General features: G+C 45.6%; 2 pseudogenes across 1 annotated transcript; both read left to right on the top strand.

Moving 5' to 3' along the window:
• Nucleotides 1–248: 248 nt before the first annotated feature.
• LOC150055007 (immunoglobulin heavy variable 3-23 pseudogene) lies at nucleotides 249–799 on the top strand (annotated as a pseudogene).
• A 3383-nt stretch (nucleotides 800–4182) lies between these two features.
• LOC150055006 (immunoglobulin heavy variable 3-11 pseudogene) lies at nucleotides 4183–4757 on the top strand (annotated as a pseudogene). The gene is made up of 2 exons (XR_016537541.1): nucleotides 4183–4228; nucleotides 4330–4757. The product of XR_016537541.1 is annotated as an immunoglobulin heavy variable 3-11 pseudogene (transcript).
• The last annotated feature ends 14998 nt before the right edge of the window (nucleotides 4758–19755 follow it).

The following is a 19755-nucleotide window of genomic DNA, read 5'->3' as shown; positions in this document are numbered from 1 at the left end:
CAGCTACAGTGAGAACCACAGCACCAGGTCAAGGTGTCATGATTGACTGAAGGTGACCATGGTCACCAAACTCCCCCAGCACAGTCACCTCTGCTCTGGAGCTCCATCTCTGAGACTCCTGCCCCACAGCTGGCTTTATAGCAGAGGCCATGCAAATGGGACGTCCCTCTGCTCATGAAAACCAGCCAGCCCTGCCCTGAAGCTCTGTGAGCTGGAGTCCATCCAGTGACTGACACACACCACTCACCATGGAGCTGGGCCTGCGCTGGGTTTTCCTGGTGGCTATGTTCAAAGGTGATTGATGGGGAAGCAGAGACCCTGAGTGTGTGAGTGGAGCTGGTGGAGGAACAGGGGTGAGTGTGAGCATGCCTGACCAGGATTGTCTGTGTTTGCAGGTGTCCAGTGTGAGGTGCAGCTGGTGGAGTCTGGGGGAGGCTTGGTGCAGCCTGGGGGGTCCCTGAAACTCTCCTGTGCAGCCTCCGGGTTCACCTTCAGTGATTACTACATGGACTGGATCCGCCAGTCTCCAGAGAAAGGCCTGGAATGGGTTGCACAAATTAATAAAAATGGTGGTAGCACCTGGTATGCAGAGTCTGTGAGGGGCCGCTTCACCATCTCCAGAGACAACAATAAAAACACCCTGCATCTGCAAATGAACAGCCTGAGAACAAAGGACTCCGCCCTGTATTACTGTGCAAGAGACACAGTGACAGGAGCTGAGTGGCAGCCCAGACACAAACTTCTAAGCAGGGCTCAGGGCCAGCAGGGGGCGCTGGGCCCTGATCAGCTGCAGGGGTGAGGAGGAGATGTCTCCTGGTGCCTGGCTCCTCCACATCTCCCCAGCTTCCCAGGACCCTCCACATCTGTGTCTCCACTCACCTGGGCTGTCACTGAACACGCAGTGCTCTGCTTCCCTCCTCATGGAAACACTGCACTCCTGACCACAGGAGTCAAGCACAGGGCTCACTCTTAAGGGCTGAGGTGACTCTGCCTGGTCTCCATAGTCAGGTCCTGAGGAGGCTCAGGGTTCTCTGTGGACCTCTCTTCCCGAGCCCAGGTCCTCTCTCCTCCCTCTTCTGAGGGTTCTCTGCCACCCTTTCCTCCCTTATTTAAAGGTTAAAGTTACAGATTACCTTTTTCCTCCTCTTATCATCATGTAAAAGTAAAATGTGTTAGGCTTTGTATACATTTTGTATATAAATCACAAGTTTTGGGCAGGTTTGCCCCACCATCCCATCCCCAATCTATGGTTGTATTGTCAAGGGCTCTTTTTATTTCTTCACTGATTAAGAGCATACCCAACTTATCCTTCTGCATGACCGCATCATCATTGTGATCTCTTATATCTGTTATTATACTCATTCTAATGGGGAGAGCAAATATCTATCTCTATGGACAGCCAGAGAAAAGAAAAAATGATGAAAACCAGCAAATACACCAGTTGAATCAAATACCAAGATCCACCTTTTCTGCTGTCTTCAGGAGACATACCTTGCTCACAAAAACATGTATTCTGAAAGTGAAAGGCTGGAATAAAATCTATCAAGCAAATGACCCCACTAAACAGCCTTCAGTCACCATTCTTATATGTGATAAAATAGACTTCAAACTAAAATTAGTGAGAAGAGACAAAGAAGGTTACTGGATACTATTCAAGGGATCTCTTCTTCTGGAGGATATAAACAACCTAAATATCTACACTCCAAACTCCAGAGCCCCCAGTGTCATCAAACAAACCTTCCTTACACTCAAAACACACATACATGCAGGCACAGTCATTGTTGGTGACTTTAGCACAGCACTGTCACATCTGGACAGATCATCAAGACAAAAGCTCAACACAGGGGGCCGGGAGTGTCGCCTAGTGGTAGAGTGCTTGCCTAGCATGCACGAAGACCTGGGTTCAATTCCTTGGTACCGCATACATAGAAAAAAGCCGGAATTGGTGCTGATGCTCAAGTGGCAGAGCTCTAGCCTTGAGAAAGTCCAAGGACTATGCTCAGGCACTGAGTTCAAGCCCAGGACTGGCAAAAAAAATTAAATAAAAAATAAAAAAACTCAATAGAGAAACCTTAAAACTAAACAGTTTCATAGACGAACTATACCTAACAGACATCTACAGACTATTCCACCCAGCAATACCAAAAATACACCTTCTATTCACAGCACATGGAACATTCTCCAGGTAGATCACAGCTTAGGGCACAAAGCAAATCTGTGCCAATTCAGAAGCTCTGCAATTATCCCCGCATTCTCTCAGACTATATGGTATAAAGCTGGAACTCCACACCAATCTCCACCAAGTAAACCCTGTAACTCGTAGAGATTGAACAACACATCGTTGCATCACCAGTCGGTCACTGAAGAGATCAGAAATGCAACAGTTTATGGTATTTCACAAAAAGAAGTACATAAAATATCAGTGTTGGGGCCTAACCTTCATGTCTGAGGCCTGATCATCATTCCAGCTCAGCGGCCATTGAAGGGCTTTGGCCAGGCATTCCTCGTGCTCCTTGCAAACCTCTTAAGGCTTCTCTGTGTATGTGACTGAGCCCCCTGCAGCAGCGCAGGTCTCCCGCGCTTTCCTGCACTTGTCCAGCCCAGTAAAAGTCCCCCCCAGACCCTTAGTGGTAGCACGGTGGCCCTCTTCCTATTTCCTATCTTCCCAGTTTGCACCTTCTCTTTCCCCAACAGTATATAACTAATTGCCTGACGCAATAAACGTGAGATCTGTTGTGCTTTCATGGCTGACACAGCTCCTGGCTCAGTGTGGTTTTTCTTCCCCAGTATTTGGGGGAGGGCTGGGTCATTGATACTTACCATCTCACACAGCTCCCAGGGACCTCAGGCTGGCCCTGGATGTCCCTTCCATACCCGTGTTGCTCCACAGTAGCACCACATCTGTTTTCTGGGGAAATCGAAAAGGCAGTACTCAAGAAAATCCATCACTTTCAGTGCCTACATCAACAAATTACAGATATTTCAAACAAATAATTTAATGAAGCGCCTCAAACTCCTGGGAAAAGAGCACCAAAGCAAGCCCTAATCCAGTAGAAAGAAACAAATGACTCATTAAAATTTGATCTGAATTAAATGAATTAGTGTCCAAGAAACACCATAGAAAGAACCAACCAAACAAAGAGTTGTATCTCTGAAGGAGATAGTTAAATTGACAGACCCTTAGCAAATCTTACAAACAGAAGAAGAGAACTGTCTGGATGGAGGACAGGAAGAGGTAAAGACAGGGGAAGGATTACAGAGCATGACAGGAAACAGGTCAGGAAGAAATGTGTTCCCTGCTTGGCTGTGCTGTTGAGGGGGAGTTTCTTATTTGTCCACATTTACAATATCACCTCCCACCTATGAAGACTTTATTTTATATATTGTCACACACCGAAATTATTACAAACAAACAATACATATGACATAGCTACAAATACTAACTGTACAGAGATGAGAAAAACAATGAAGACACCTATACTATGATGAATGGTGTGATCCACCATAAATCACCTGCCTGAACCCTGGTTCGCCTGGTCTCTTGTCAGACTGAAGTCAAGTGCAGCAGAGCCTCACATGGTCTCAGCATAGGAAGGAGGCTCTGCATCCTCTCCAGATGACCACCATTCTCCTGGAACCACACCAGGACCTGATGACCTCAACTTGATGTGTGCAGGACCAGGATCAGGGGAGAATTTAACACCATGGGAAATCCAGCAACTGTGGAGAAGCTTTCATAATTGTATCGCATTTTGCTCATTTACATGGAGATACCATTCATCTTGTCTGATATTTTTTCTTTTCAGTTCATATATGCTAAGCACAATGCTCACCAGGCACAATGGCATAGTGAGAGGACATGTTTATCCCCTCTGCACCCCACACAAGTCTCAAAGTTCTCCACTCCTGCCTCAGGCTCCCATGGAGATGCAGCTACAGTGAGAACCACAGCACAAGGTCAAGGTGTCATGATTGACTGAAGGTGAACGACCATGGTCACCAAACTCCCCCAGCACAGTCACCTCTGCTCTGGAGCTCCATCTCTGAGACTCCTGCCCCACAGCTGGCTTTATAGCAGAGGCCATGCAAATGGGACATCCCTCTGCTCATGAAAACCAGCCAGCCCTGCCCTGAAGCTCTGTGAGCTGGAGTCCATCCAGTGACTGACACACACCACTCACCATGGAGCTGGGCCTGCGCTGGGTTTTCCTGGTGGCTATGTTCAAAGGTGATTGATGGGGAAGCAGAGCCCCTGAGTGTGTGAGTGGAGCTGGTGGAGGAACAGGGGTGAGTGTGAGCATGCCTGACCAGGATTGTCTGTGTTTGCAGGTGTCCAGTGTGAGGTGCAGCTGGTGGAGTCTGGGGGAGGCTTGGTGCAGCCTGGGGGGTCCCTGAAACTCTCCTGTGCAGCCTCCGGATTCACCTTCAGTAGTTACTGGATGAGCTGGATCCGCCAGGCTCCAGAGAAAGGCCTGGAATGGCTCTCATACATCAGAGATGATAGTGGTGACATAAACTACGCAGACTCCGTGAAGGGCCGCTTCACCATCTCCAGGGACAACGGCAAGAGCACACTTTACCTGCAGATGAGCAGCCTGAGAGTGGAGGACACAGCCATCTATTTCTGTGCTAGAGACACAGTGCAGGAAGTGCAGTGCAGGCCCAGACACAAACCTCCCTGCAGGGGCGCTCGGGACCAGCAGGGGGCGCTCGGCACAGCTTGTAGCCAGGTCAGCCTGGGAGCAGAGCAGAGCTGAGCCAGGCCTGGGCTCCTGGTGTCTGTGCTGCCTCTGGGCACATGTCCACAGGATTACCTCTCAATCTATCCTCTGCACAAATTGGTTATATGTTCAATCTTTCCCAGAAACTATTAGAAACAAAACAGAGTTTCAATATGGAAACACAAACGTGTTTGCAGTGGTCACCAGCTTATTGGACCCTGAAGAAAAAAACAAACAACCCTGGTGATTCCATGTCACTGAGGCACAAAGACAGGATTCACAGAGTTGGATTTCATGCTGTGAAGAAGAGGGAAAAGTCCTGGCATGGAGACTCAAGCCTGCAATCCTAACTATTTGGGAGAAGAAGAGCAAATGGGTATCTATGGAGCGCAGATGGGGCAAAGCCTTAATAATGAACCCTGAGCAGTCACTGAGCTGGGGGTGCTGACCATTCCCTGTGATTCCACCTTCTAGAGGCAGGTCTAGAATCACTCTAAGGAACCTGCACCCCAGGAAACACAGCACACTACCTGAAAACTAACTGACATCAGAAAGGGGATGGAAGGGCCAAAGGGACAGGGGGGCACCATACAAAGGAGACTTAAGAGTACAAAACAGTAGAAGTGTGGGGGAGGAGGAGGGAGGGAAAGAGGGAGGGAGGGAGGGAGAGTGAGAGTTAGGGACAGGGAGGGAGGGAGGGAGGGAAGTAGAGAGGGAAAGAGAGAGCAGCTTTCTAAAGCTAACAAATCTCAAATCTTCCAGTCCTCCCATTGCCTGCAGCGCTGTGCACAGGATGCAGAACTGACCCAATAGAATTATTGCCATGAATTCATTCTCTTACTCAGTGATTCTTGTTATCACAATCTCTATTTCTCTTGGTCTAACAACCAAATGTAATTTGGATTCTCAAGTTATAAAACACAGGGTTTGAGAGAAGAGCCAAGATGGTGCCACCCTCCTAGGTAAATCCCCTATCTCTCTCTCCAAGCAGCAATTTAGGGTATAAAGGCACACATTCTACCAAAACCCCCACTCCATTAGACCTCTAAGCAAGTAGATCCTTATGCCAAATAACATCTACCTCCTTGGACACCCAGAGAAAAGGAAAAACAATTAAAAACAGCAACTGGACCAGTTGGATAAAAAAGCCTTTTCTGCTGCCTTCAGGAGATACACCTTGATCACAAAAAAATGTATTCTGAAAGTGAAAGGCTGGAATAAAATCTATCAAGAAAATCTCCCCAAGGAACACGCTTGAGTCTCTATTCTTATATCTGATTAAATAGACTTTAAACTAAAATTAGTGAGAAGAGACAAAGAAGGTTACTGCATACTATTCAAGGGATCTCTTCTTCTGGAGGATATAATCATCCCAAATATCTACACACTAAACTCCAAAGCCCCAATGTCATCAAACAAACCTTCCTTACACTGAAAACACACATAAATGCAGGCACAGTCGTCACTGGTGACTTTAGCACAGCACTGTCACCTCTGGACAGATCAACAAGACATAAACTCAACAGAGAAACGTTAAAACTCAACAGTTTAGGAGACCAACTCTACCTAACAGACATCTACAGACTATTCCACCCAGCAACACCAAAATACACCTTCTACTCAGAGCACATGGGATATTCCCCAAGTAAATCACCTCCTAGGGCACAAAGCAAATCTGTGCAAATTCAGAAGCTCTGAAATTATCGCCTGCATTCTCTCAGACCACAATTGTTGGAAGCTGGAATTCAACACCAATCTCCACCAAGGAAACCCTGTAACTCATGGATATTGAACAACACAATGTTGCTTCACCAGTGGGTCATGGAAGAGATCAGAAATTCAACAATTTATGGCATTAACAAAAAGGAGACACAACATACCACCTCTTTGGGGACACAGAAAAGGCAGTACACAGAAGAGATTATATATCTTTCAGTGCCTCCATCAACAAATTGGAGAAATGTCAAACCAATAATTTAATGAAGCACCTCAAACTCCTGGAAATAAAGCAACAAAACAAGTCCCAATCCAGTAGAAGGAAAGAAATGCATTATTAAAATTCAATCAGAATTAAATGAATTAGAGTCCAAGAAAAAACATAGAAAGAACCAACAAAACAAAGAGTTACTTCTCTGGAGTAGGTAATAAAACTGACAGGCCCTTAGCAAATCTGACAAACAGAAGAAGAAAACATACATAAAAACACAAAATCAGAGACAAATGTGGAAACCACCAGAGGAACGACCAAGATGTAGAGCATTCTAGAGTAGACTTCTCAAACCTTTATGCCAAGAAATTTGAGAATCTGGAAGAAATGGACGAATTCCAGGAAATATTGACAAACCAAAACTAAACCAATATCTAAACCAACCAAACAGACCCATTTTGAGTAATGAAATAGAAGACCTTCCACCCAAGAAAAGCCCAGGAGCTGATGGATTCTCGGCTGGATTCTAAAAGGCCTTCAAAGCACAACTCTCCCCAGTTCTCCTCAAACTCTTCAATGAAATGGAAAGCAAAGGCTCTTTACCAAACTCATTGTATGAAGCCAGCTTCACCCTCATCCCAAAACCTGACAGGGACTCACCTAGAAAGAGAACCATAGACCCAGTTCTTTGATGCACATAGATGCAATCCTGGGCAATGGTAGACAAGGTGTCCAGTGAGGACACTGCAGCATGGCTTCCCCTCTGCTGTCCACTTCTGTACAGCACCATGCTTCACTGGGGGCAGTCACTGTGAACCATTGTCTAATGAAGCTAATTCTCAGAGTGCACCTCACAGGCACCCCGCCATGCTGGTGGAGAGATGGTGTTTCTGGAGTTCTGAGACTTGGACAGCGCTGTGCTGGTGGACAGGGGAGGACGTTTTCTGAGATGTTGAGAGTGGGACAGCGCCATGCTGTGGAAGAAGTGACATCAATTCTGGCTTCTGAATGTCTGAGCCTTGTCTTGAGGCTACTGTAGAATCAGTCATGGAGGACGGGCCCTGTGCTGAGCTATGGATGACAGGATCTGCCAGCAGTGTGTTCACACACAGTGAGACAAAGGAGGAATTCTCAGGAAAGGAACCAAAGTCACAAGGATCATGTGCTCTATCATATAAAATAGTGTTTACCAAACGACATCCAGGAAGTGGAAACAAGAGGGTTTCCCTCATTGTTGTTTTTGCTTCTTCTGTTCTTTTTAGTTGATTGTTTATCTGCCTTGAGTGGATAATATGAGCTATAATAATGGATGTTGAAAGAGTGAACAAACACAGCAGTGGTCCTCACTTGACACTAGGGTGAAAATTAACTATACAACGTATGTGGGGACAGGAAAGGAAAGTACGAGAGAGAGTGCTATGCAAGGGGTGACATTATTCTAAACACCTGACTTGTACCACTCTAACTGCTCTGAACATACACTTTACAATAACAATTTTTAAAAAGTATTTTAAAAAGTGTAAGATGGCAGCAAAATATTAAAAGTAGAACAAGGGATGAGCCGCCTGTCTCCACACTGAGCTCAAGCTCCAAGCCAAGCTCCTGCCTGCATCCAAGAGACTCCTGCACGGCGTGTGGACCTCAGGAGTGAGGACAGAAGTCAAGATGATGGCCTCAGTGACCAGATCCAACTCCTAGGAAGGGAGGAGGAATCCTGAGCACACTCACCCAGGAAGATGTGCAGCCATGAAAACAGACGCTGTGCAGCTCTGTGTATTCACCATGGAGCACAGTTCAGCCGTGTGCTGGGAGGAGGTCCTGCCATTTGCATTCCCAATAGGAAGCCAGCCCACCACCAAAATGCCATTTTCAAGCAGCTTGGACAGATTTGTCCTCACATGTTAAGAACGATATCCCATTTGCAGGAAGAAAAATGGTACCTGGTTACTCATAGAAAGAGTGGTGGTGTGTGGGGAGCAGAGGACAAAACACTCATATCAAGTACAAAGGAAGAGGGGAGGAAAACATCGGGACAAATTAATTAACAGGATCACAGTCAGCCGAAGAAGAGTGAGGTTCTGTGCCATTTCCTTGTTCAAGACTTTTTCAGATTCTAGGAACCATTTTTCATACTTTGAATGTCAGGTGCTTTGCGGTGTTTCCTCAAATCAATTAGAAATGGTCAAATTAAGAAATGACACATTAAGTGAGTATAATTAGTAATGCACCCAAGCATGTGATCTTATTCTTGTGTCCACAAATTGCATCAGGTGACTTATTTCTCAGTCATGATATGTGAAGCTCACGGACTGTCTGGAGAAAGGACAGGAAGAGGTAAAGACAGAGAAAGGATCACAGAGACTGAGAGGAAAGAGGTCAGGAAGGAATGTGTCCACTGCTTGGCTGGGCAGGTGGTGGGGGGAGCTTCCTATGTGTCCACACTTACAATGTTACCTCCCACCTAGGAAGATTTTATTTTATATGTTGTCCATCAGAGAAATTATTGCAAATACATAGTACATATGACATAACTACAAATAACAACTATATTTAAATGAGAAAAACAAGGAAGACACCTACACTATGATGAATGATGTGACCTACCATAAATCACCTGCCTGAACCCTGACTCTCTTGGTGTCTTGTGAGAATGAAGTCAAGTGCAACAGAGCCTCTCACGGTCTCGGCACAGGAAGGAGGCTCTGCAACCTCTTCAGATGACCACCATTCTCCTGGAACCACACCAGGAAACTGATGGACCTTCCATTCAGGTGTGTAGGACCAGAATTATGGAGTATTGAACAGCATGGGAAATCCAGCATGCTGGGAGCGAAGTGCAGGGTCAGGCTGGCCCGTGAATCTGCATCACTGAGTAAGATAACCACACAAAGAAATGAGCTGTTGTATGAACGCTACGCCTAACTTTGAGCTATATTGTCCGTATTGTGAATCACTTTCTGCTGAGACTTGATTACCATTGGGAACGAATGTGTTATTGCTTTATCACTCTCTGCTGAGACCTACAGTGAGAGTACACACGTGGACCTGCCCACCTTTGTGTTGATAGGCTCCTGCACCCTATATTCGCTGAATGAACTTCCTCAATAAAAGATTTCCTGCCTTGACGGGTCTCCCTGATGGGTCTGATTGTCCTCTGGTGAGGGACGGCTGGGTGCCAGCGGGCAGTCAGCCCTCTCCTTTCTCTGGTTGTCCTTGTCGGGGCGTGTTCTGTCTATCCCCCCTGCAGGTCAGGAGGGACCAAGCACTAAAATCCCCAACATCTGGTGCCCGAAGGTGGGGCTTAAAAACAGTGCTCATCAAAAGCAATATGGTCGGTGAGTGGAACCAAGCGAGTTATGAGGAAAGGGTCTCCCGAAAAGATGAGGCAATCTCACACCAAGCATGAGGACCCGGTGCTCAAGGCATTGAGAGTTATGCTTAAAAGCCGAGGTGTGGAGATCTCGGTTCCCAGGCTGAGAAGGTCAGGGAGGCTCTGCTCCCTGGTTAATGGCAGCCAATCTTTTCAATTGGATCCCTGCCCCTTGCCTAGAACAGGTGCAGGCTGTGTGGAAAAAAAATTGGAAGAAGGCTCCTCGGAGCCTACAGTAGCAGGAATTACTCAAAAGGCATTTTGCCACCTTTATACAAAGAGTAGAGAGGAGCCACCAGTGCCCGACAGCAGGAAAAAGCTCTGCAAAAATTAATTTCAGCTAAGTTGCCTGGTTAGAAAGCTTTGTTTTAAAACGTGGTTCTCACATGCAAAAATAAGATTGGCAAAACTCTCTTGACATTAAAACTTCTAGAAAATGATAGGCCAATATTAATTTTGCACGCTTTAAGATCTTTGAGTGTAAATGTGTATGTGAATAGGTGTGAGTGAACATGTTCACGGTTAAATTGTCAGCATGCTCTGTAAAATAATGGATGAATGTATACTTGAAACACAAAGACAATTGGGTAAATCTAAGTCTAAACGTCAAGAAAATGATTAGGTTTGAATGTTTTCAATATCTGAAAGGAAATCTGCATTTAAACATTGTAAATATTTTATCCTGTTTAGCCCAGAGGCATTAGGGAATTTGGAATTTATTTTCTTGAGTTAACATTTGGCGACAAGTGTCAGAAATTGAAATGTGAATTTTTTTTACATAAGCTACATTGTTGTAGCCAAAGAAAAGGTTTGTGCACCTGTTAAATGTGTTATATGATCTCCAGGTTGGAGTAAAATTTCACTCATGATATGTAATCCTGGCAACCCCTTGGTAAAATAGGCTAAGCTTTGTAGGGTCCCTAGCTAAGTAGAGGCAACACCCCTGAGTCAGCTTGAAGAAGTTAAGGAAGATGGATCTTTGCCTGTCAACCCCCTTAAAATGAAGGGACCAGAGTCATTTATGGAAAGACATATAGGATAAATTAGAGACATGGGAGACAGTAGTAACAGATGTGCAAGAGCAGAGACTGCACTTGTGGAGAATGATTACAGTTCAAGTCTTCTATGCCTGCCTAGAATATCCTAGCCTCATTTACTTTCAGATCCCCAGAGAAATGGAATTTGGCATCATACAAATTTATCTATAGATTTGTATTCAGCTTCATAGACAAATCATTGGATTTAAACAGGTGCCATGACTTGACGTTGGGATAATCCAGACCTCCAAAAAGCTGTTTGAACAGTCTCAGCACTATGTTCCTTCCTTTAACAATTTAAAAGGCTTGCTGATGACCTCTGTTGGTTCGGGAATTTGCCTACCTTGTGTGGTGGAGATCTTGCAAAACTCGTGACTAAACCTTGCAGATCAACTCCACAAAATCAGGCTCCAGATAAATGAGTTTCACCTCAGAGGAATCGCAGCCAGGGACAAGTATGAGGGAATGCTGCTCTGACCAAGGTAAGACAGGGCCTTCAGCTTGATCTGAAGAAGTTCCCCATGACAGGCAAGGCAGAGTCAGCGATCCACCCAACCTAAGACAGGCAGATTTGGTCTTTAAAAATAAAGATGGGGGAGATGTTGGGAGCCAAGTGCAGGGTCAGTGAATCTGCAACACTGAGTAAGATAATCACACAAAGAAATGAGCTATCATGTATGAACACTATGCCTAACTTTGAGCTATATTGTCGATATTGTGAATTGTTAGACTCCCGATTCAGCGGGATGTCTTCCAGACGGAGCCCCCTTCCCAAGGAACAGCGAGTCCACGCAGTCGGATGCAATCAGCAAGAGGTTTATTTGGGAACACGGGTACCCGGGGCAACAAGATCTCCTAGGAGACTTGCGCGCCTAGGCTGGGGAGAGGGGGATATTTATGGGTGGCTGAAGCAGGTTACAGAAGCAGAAGCATAGTTACAGAGTAATGATTGATTATAATCACATTAGGTAAGACTCAGCTAGGGGTTTATTGAATTTCCACTTGGTTAAACAGGCAGTTGACTGCATGTCTTGTTTCTGGCCATATTTTATTGTTTTATTCCTGGAATTTCCCTCTCTTATTCAGGCTCATAAGGTATACAGTTTCACTGACTCGAACCAACTCAAACTGCACATCCTGTTGGCTGTTTTTCCAGCCCATTGTATAAACTGCAGCTACTTGCACTATTCTAAAGGCCATTCTTTTAAGACTTTGGATCTATCACTTCTATAATCAAGTACATTGGAAGATGTTTGTGTTGTGAAAGTACTTTCGAGTGGTTGCTATTGGTTACTATTACATTATGGGGAGATTTTATATTTCTCACATCCCCCATTTTCTTCTGGTTCCTTGAATGGAATCTTTCATTCAATGAGAGTGGTCTCTCTTTCCTTAAGTTGCTGATACTGTTGAGTGAGCACTAAGGCTTGTACTACAGTTAATCGATCTTTTACAAATTGGACTAGTCTATTTAGGACACAGGGACCCAAGGTGAGAATTAGTGGTCCTGCTATAGTGGATAACAGAGTTGCAAACCAGGGGGACTGATTGAACCAGCTTTCAAACCAACCTTGTTGGGAATGGAATTCCTTTTCTCTTTCTGCTAGTCTTTCCCTAAGTTTACTCATAGTTTCCTGTACAATTCCTGTCTGGTCTGCGTAAAAGCAGCATCCCTCTTTCAAAGCAGCATACAAATCACTATCCTTTAAGAAAAGTTCTTCAGACAAGGATGTTAGAGATTTTTACAACCAAGATTGTCCAGGTTAATTTCTGTAAAGTCAATTTCCCAATGAACACCTGGGAGGTGTCCTCTCATTCTAGTTCCAAGTCCAATTTTAGTCTGTCCTGCATTCACCCTAGCACACGCTGGGCACTGGGCAGCCACTTGTTGCAAAGCCTCCTCCTTTCCCAAGAAGTGGCCAAAGTTTTCCTGTCGCTCTATGAGAGTCTTCATTTTAAAAGTCCACTTTTTGGGCCAAACTGTTTTTTTCCATCAAAAGTCCATTGTCCTTGTTTGGAGTCATAGGCCGCCCCCATTTTCTTATGACACTTAATATCCTCTGGAGTGTATGGGAGTGGGGGAAGACTACGGTGAGGCTTCTCTATTATTGGGAGGGCCGGCACTCTTGGTGTTCTCTGAAGTGCAGCTTCCCGAGCCGCTCGGTCTGCCAGACGATTGCCTCGTGCTTCCATTGACTCTCCTTTTTGGTGGCCCAGGCAATGTATAATGCTCAGTCTTTTTGGTAAAAATATTGCAGCCAACAGGGCTACAATTTCTGCCTTATTTTTAATGTCTTTTCCCTCTGAGGTCAATAGGCTTCTTCTTTTATAAATTTCTCCATGTATGTGGGCAGTAGCAAAGGCATATCGACTATCAGTGTAGGCATTAAGTCTCTTACCTTCTGCCATTTGGAGGGCCTTGGTTAGGGCAATAAGTTCCGCTTTCTGGGTCGATGTTCCAGGGGGCAGCCCTCCAAACCAAATTACCTCAGTCTCAGTGGTAACAGCTGCCCCTGCCTTCCGCTCTCCATTTTCCAGAAGGCTACTGCCATCCGTGAACCAGGTGAGCTCAGCATCCTGAAGGGGGTGGTCTGTCAAATCAGGTCGGGTCCCATCACCAAGAGTTTAGTTCCAGTCCTCTCAGGAAACAATTGTGAGGTGGTGGTTGAATCCGGCAGCACAGCAGCACCAATGGAATGTCACACCTCCTGCTGGGTCGCCTGCAAAATTTCTAAAGAAGCTTAACCTAAGGCCTGACTCTGGTGAATTCTCCCAATGCTTTTCTAGTTGCTTTACCCGAGCACACTCATTTTTGCAGGCTGGCACCCGTTGGTTTTTAAGACAGTATAGGATTGAGAATCCAAAGTAATACCAGGGTGGCAACTTTTAGTAACCAGATTGAACAAGGCTTAGCACTCTCTAGACAGGCACAGAAGACTCGAAACTGTAGCCGTTCCCCACAAGTGCAGTCTCCATTCTTGCACATTTGTTAATTTGTTACTACTATTTTTTTTCCCATGCCTCTAACTTATGCTGTCTTAATTTTTAAGAAACAACTTTTTGGTCCCTTTATCTAAAGAGGACTGATGGCGACGATCCATCTTCTATAACTTCTTCAGGCTGACTCAGGGGCGTTGTCTCTATACCTAGCCAGGGACCCTGAAAACTTAGCCTATTTTACCAAGAGGCTGTCAAGATTACATATATTCTACTCCAAATTGGAGGTCATGTAAAGCATTTAACAACTGCACAAACTTTTTCTTTGGCTACAACAGTGTAGCTTACTTAGCACCCATTTGCAAAGGCATTTTCCTGATTTTCTGGGGAACTTAATCCCTGCACTCTATGCTTCAGTCGCCAGATCTAAACAGATAATAGGGACGCAAGCGTCACATCCACCCTGAATTTGTGGCTGGTGTCAAATCAAACTTCACTCAGTTAGGATTTTAAACCATCCTCTATCACAGATGATTGACAAGTTCCTGCCCAGGTATGAAAGGCATGGGCATTAGTAAGGCATGCTTACAAACTATTCTATGACCTCCCGGCTCTGATTAATTTTGAATGGCCAAGCACAAATGACTCTAGGATCTGACACCACCTCTGCCATCCAAGCTGTGGCTTACTGCATCTGGATGCTTCATTGTCCCAGTAGTGTCCCTCCACACAGGAATAAATGTCCCATTGGCATTTCACTTTGTTGGTTTCTGGACTTGAACTCAGGGTCTGGGTGCTGTCTCTCAGCTCTCCAGCTCAAGGCTAGCACCCTGCCACTTTTAAGTCCCAAACACAGGGCCTGAGTGCCTCTCCTCAGCTCTGCAGCTCAAGGCTTGCACTCTGCCACTGAGTCCTGGGCCTGGTGCTTGAGTGCTGTCCGCCAGCTTTTCAGCTCAGAGCTAGCACTCTGCCACTTGGAGCTCCAAAGCAACTCTCAATAGCACTCTGACAGATTAGACACCACAGTCTCACAGGGACTTTGCCTTGCCCGGGCTGGCTCAAAACTGCGGCTTTCAGATCAGTGAGTCCTACAAAGGCCACTTTACTCCAATTAGAAGCAACAAGGTGGTCAACTCAGAAATAGTCTCTAAGCATGACCTTACCTGGAACTTGGTGAGGGCCAAATTTACATCTGAATGAGGATCTGTAGAGTAACTTGCAAGAATAAGCTGAAATAGCAATTGAGCAACCATTTTGGTAGTCCTAATTTTTCTTGTTTAAACAAACATTTAGGATAATTTCAATTTCAAACTTTGTTCAGAAACCCATTTCCAATGTTCTTTAAAATTTTTACTGATATTTGCTTAAACAATTAACACTTTAGCCTTTATTTGCATTTGAAAAAATCTTTAAGGGCTCAAGGAATTCCCTTTGTTTCCAGGTTTCAAAACTCCAGCAACAGTTTAAACTCAAATAAGTTTTTCCTTAATGCAAGAACTGTAAAATACTAATCATATTACTCAGATTTTACCATCAGATTTTCAATGTCAGTCTGCAAAGAAAAAGAGCGAAGATGTGGATCTCAGTTCACCTGACCAGGTTAAGTGAACAGCCTTCATTCCAGCTTATTTACCCAGAGCTGCACCTTTGCCAGTCCACCTCTCACCCCCCAAGATGGTCACATAGGACTATTCTAAGTTTTCCCATCCTTTCTCTTAGCATTTGATTACCTAGACAGTTTTGAAAGATAGGTAAAGTCTCTGACATTAATAAATAAATTTACATTTTAATTCCTAATATTTATCTCCAAATTTCAACTTAAGGGAATAGATTCTAAATTCCCTAATATCTCTGGGTTAAACAGGATACAATGTTCACAATGTAAACAGCTCTGTGCATTTCAATATACTTGTTACCAGTTTCTCTTTAAAGCAATGCAATAACCCTTTGAGACATTGTAAAACATTTTAACCTAATAACTTTCTTGAAGTTTAGACTTAGATTTACCCTATTGCCTTTTTGTTTCAAGTATAAATATATCCATTGTTTTATACAGCATGCTGACAATTTAATCTTGAACAAGTTCACTTACTCATTCACACACACTCATACTCAAAGATCTTAAAGCGCGCAAAATTAATATCGGCCGTTCATTTTCCGGAAGTTTGTGTCAAGAGAGCTTTGCCAATTTTACTCTTGCAGGTGAGAACCAGGTTCAGAACAAAACTTTTTACAAGGCAACTTAGCTGTGATTTATTTTTCTAGGGCTTGTTACAACTGCCCAGAATACACACACAAAAATTGCAAGGATCCATATTTAAGACTGGTACCAATTTTGAAAACAAAACTAGACAACAAAAAAAACATCTCACAAAACAAGACAGAAGCAGAGACCTTTAAGTACCCCAAATTTTGATGGCATACATGGCAGCAGTCACAGACTGTCCCATATTAATAGTCAGTCCCAGTCCCGTCACTATAAACACAATAATTAAACAGACACCAAACGAGAGACACTTCGCAGCGTGGCTTCGGTGCAAAACCGAAAGGGGAAGGGCGTTGACACGGCCGAGTCACAGATCCTCAGACCGGGGCGAAGCCCCGAAAACAGATGGACTAGAGAGTCCTCAGACCGGGGCGAAGCCCCGAAAACAGATACCAGATGGGTCAGAAATCTGACCCCAGATGCCCCAGGGACGTCTCCCAGGGGCTGCGGTCGGGAGTACGAGCTCGTCAGCTCCTCCACGGGTCCGCCAGATACAGACGGCCGAATCACAGATTCCAGAAATACAGATTGACATGGCCGAGTCACAGATTCCAGAAATACTCTTAACATAAGACAGGACATACAAAAGACAACAGAAATTTGCTGGCCAGCTTACCTCCCGAAGGTGGGTCGGTGGTCCCTGGGGGGGGTCTCCTATCTCGCTGGGGCCTCCAAATGTTAGACTCCCGATTCAGCGGGATGTCTTCCAGACGGAGCCCCCTTCCCAAGGAACAGCGAGTCCACGCAGTCGGATGCAATCAGCAAGAGGTTTATTTGGGAACACGGGTACCCGGGGCAACAAGATCTCCTAGGAGACTTGCGCGCCTAGGCTGGGGAGAGGGGGATATTTATGGGTGGCTGAAGCAGGTTACAGAAGCAGAAGCATAGTTACAGAGTAATGATTGATTATAATCACATTAGGTAAGACTCAGCTAGGGGTTTATTGAATTTCCACTTGGTTAAACAGGCAGTTGACTGCATGTCTTGTTTCTGGCCATATTTTATTGTTTTATTCCTGGAATTTCCCTCTCTTATTCAGGCTCATAAGGTATACAGTTTCACTGACTCGAACCAACTCAAACTGCACATCCTGTTGGCTGTTTTTCCAGCCCATTGTATAAACTGCAGCTACTTGCACTATTCTAAAGGCCATTCTTTTAAGACTTTGGATCTATCACTTCTATAATCAAGTACATTGGAAGATGTTTGTGTTGTGAAAGTACTTTCGAGTGGTTGCTATTGGTTACTATTACATTATGGGGAGATTTTATATTTCTCACAGAATCACTTTCTCCTGAGACTTGATAACCATTGGGTACGAATGTGTTATTGCTTTATCATTCTTTGGTGAGACCTATAGTGAGAGTAAACAGGTGGACCTCCCCCAACTACCCACCTTTGTGCTGATAGGCTCCTGTACCCTATATTAGCTGAATGGACTTCCTCAATAAATGAGTTCCTGCCTGGACAGGTCTTCCTGACACTTTGATTGTACTCCAGTGAGGGCGGACTGGGTGCGGGTGGTCAGTCGGCCCTCTCCTTTCTAGACTAGTCTGCTTGGAGCGTGGTCTCTATATCCTTCCTACAGGTCCGGAGAGAAAACAGCACTTAAAACCTGACATGGCAGATGTGGAGAAAGTTTTATAATTTTAATACAAAAAATTTGCTCATTTACAAGGAGATACCATTCATCTTGTACTTCATGTGTTTTTTTAATGCAAAAACGTTGAGCAGAATGCTCACCAGGCACAATGGCACAGTGAGAGGACATGTTTATCCCCTCTGCACCCACACAAGTCTCAAAGTTCTCACTCCTGCCTCAGGCTCCCATGGAGAGGCAGCCACAGTGAGAACCACAGCACAAGGTCAAGGTGTCATGATTGACTGAAGGTGACCATGGTCACCAAACTCCCCCAGCACAGTCACCTCTGCTCTGGAGCTCCATCTCTGAGACTCCTGCCCCACAGCTGGCTTTATAGCAGAGGCCATGCAAATGGGACGTCCCTCTGCTCATGAAAACCAGCCAGCCCTGCCCTGAAGCTCTGTGAGCTGGAGTCCATCCAGTGACTGACACACACCACTCACCATGGAGCTGGGCCTGCGCTGGGTTTTCCTGGTGGCTATGTTCAAAGGTGATTGATGGGGAAGCAGAGACCCTGAGTGTGTGAGTGGAGCTGGTGGAGGAGCAGTGGTGAGTGTGAGCATGCCTGACCAGGATTGTCTGTGTTTGCAGGTGTCCAGAGTGAGGTGCAGCTGGTGGAGTCTGGGGGAGGCTTGGTGCAGCCTGGGGGGTCCCTGAGACTCTCCTGTGTAGCCTCTGGATTCAACATTGGAAGTTACCCAATGAGCTGAATCCGCCAGGCTCCAGGGAAGGGGCTGGAGTGGATTTCAAACATCTATGGTAGTAGCACAAACTACGCAGACTCCATGAAGGGCCGCTTCACCACCTCCTCAGACAACAGCAAGAACACAGTTTACCTGCAGATGAGCAGCCTGAGAGTGGAGGACACAGCCATCTATTACTGTGCTAGAGACACAGTGCAGGAAGTGCAGTGCAGGCCCAGACACAAACCTCCCTGCAGGGGCGCTCGGGACCAGCAGGGGGCGCACAGCACACACTGATTCTTGGTCAGCCTGGGAGCAGAGCAGAACATTCAGGGCTGACCCCACTCTGCCAGCTCTGCCTCTCCACATGAACTGAAGTCTTCCCAGACAGCTCTCTAGCTTGTGACCCTTACTCTTTGTCCTTCTCTCCAAATGGAGATTTCCAGGTCTTTCATTTCTATGTATTAGTTTTAGTTTATGATGAATTCTTGAATGGACATGACACAGCACAACAGCTGGGCAGGGGTGACACTGTTGAGGTCACTAAGGTCAACTCTGAGGAGGTTAAGGACCCTTCTCAGTCATTTCCTCTCAGACTCCTGAGGAGACAGTGGACACCCTGGATAGATGAGTCATAGAAACTCAGGTTGAAGACAGCAGGGATGTTTGCCAAAGCCAAGGACTCCATGCCACTGGGGAATTCAAATCCCACCATTCCTCACACAGAGCACAGGAGTCCAGCCTGGCTTTGATCCCATGGTCTCCTTTTCCTTGCTGATGACACATGAGGGAGTCCATTGATCAGGACTGGGAGCCTGCACTGTGACCCACTGAGACGCCCAGTCATGCCAAAGCTCAGTGTGGACACCTGCAGAGGCTCAGGACCAGCTCACCCAGCACATTCCCCTCCCCCCTCTCTCCTTCTTTCCTTTTCTACAAACTGTATATATCTAGGAGTATGGTTTGGATTCACATCACCAGCTCTGCAGTGGGTTCTCTTGATTCTAGCACTACTGACATTTTCTCAGCCGTCTCTGTGTTGCCCACACCTCTCTGTTGCACTCAATCCACATGCAGCTGTGGTCTGTATTCAGTCTGTAAACCTGAGGCCCTGGACTGGTCTGGAGGTCAGTGTGGCAGTGGTCATGGTTCCTGCATGCCCTAGGGGGAAC

This window comes from Megascapheus bottae, chromosome 14, assembly GCF_031878675.1.
Source record: "Megascapheus bottae isolate mThoBot1 chromosome 14, mThoBot2.hap1, whole genome shotgun sequence".
NCBI lineage: Eukaryota > Metazoa > Chordata > Mammalia > Rodentia > Geomyidae > Megascapheus > Megascapheus bottae.
The sequence above is the reverse complement of the archived record's forward strand: the minus strand, read 5'-3'. Positions and strand labels throughout refer to the sequence as shown.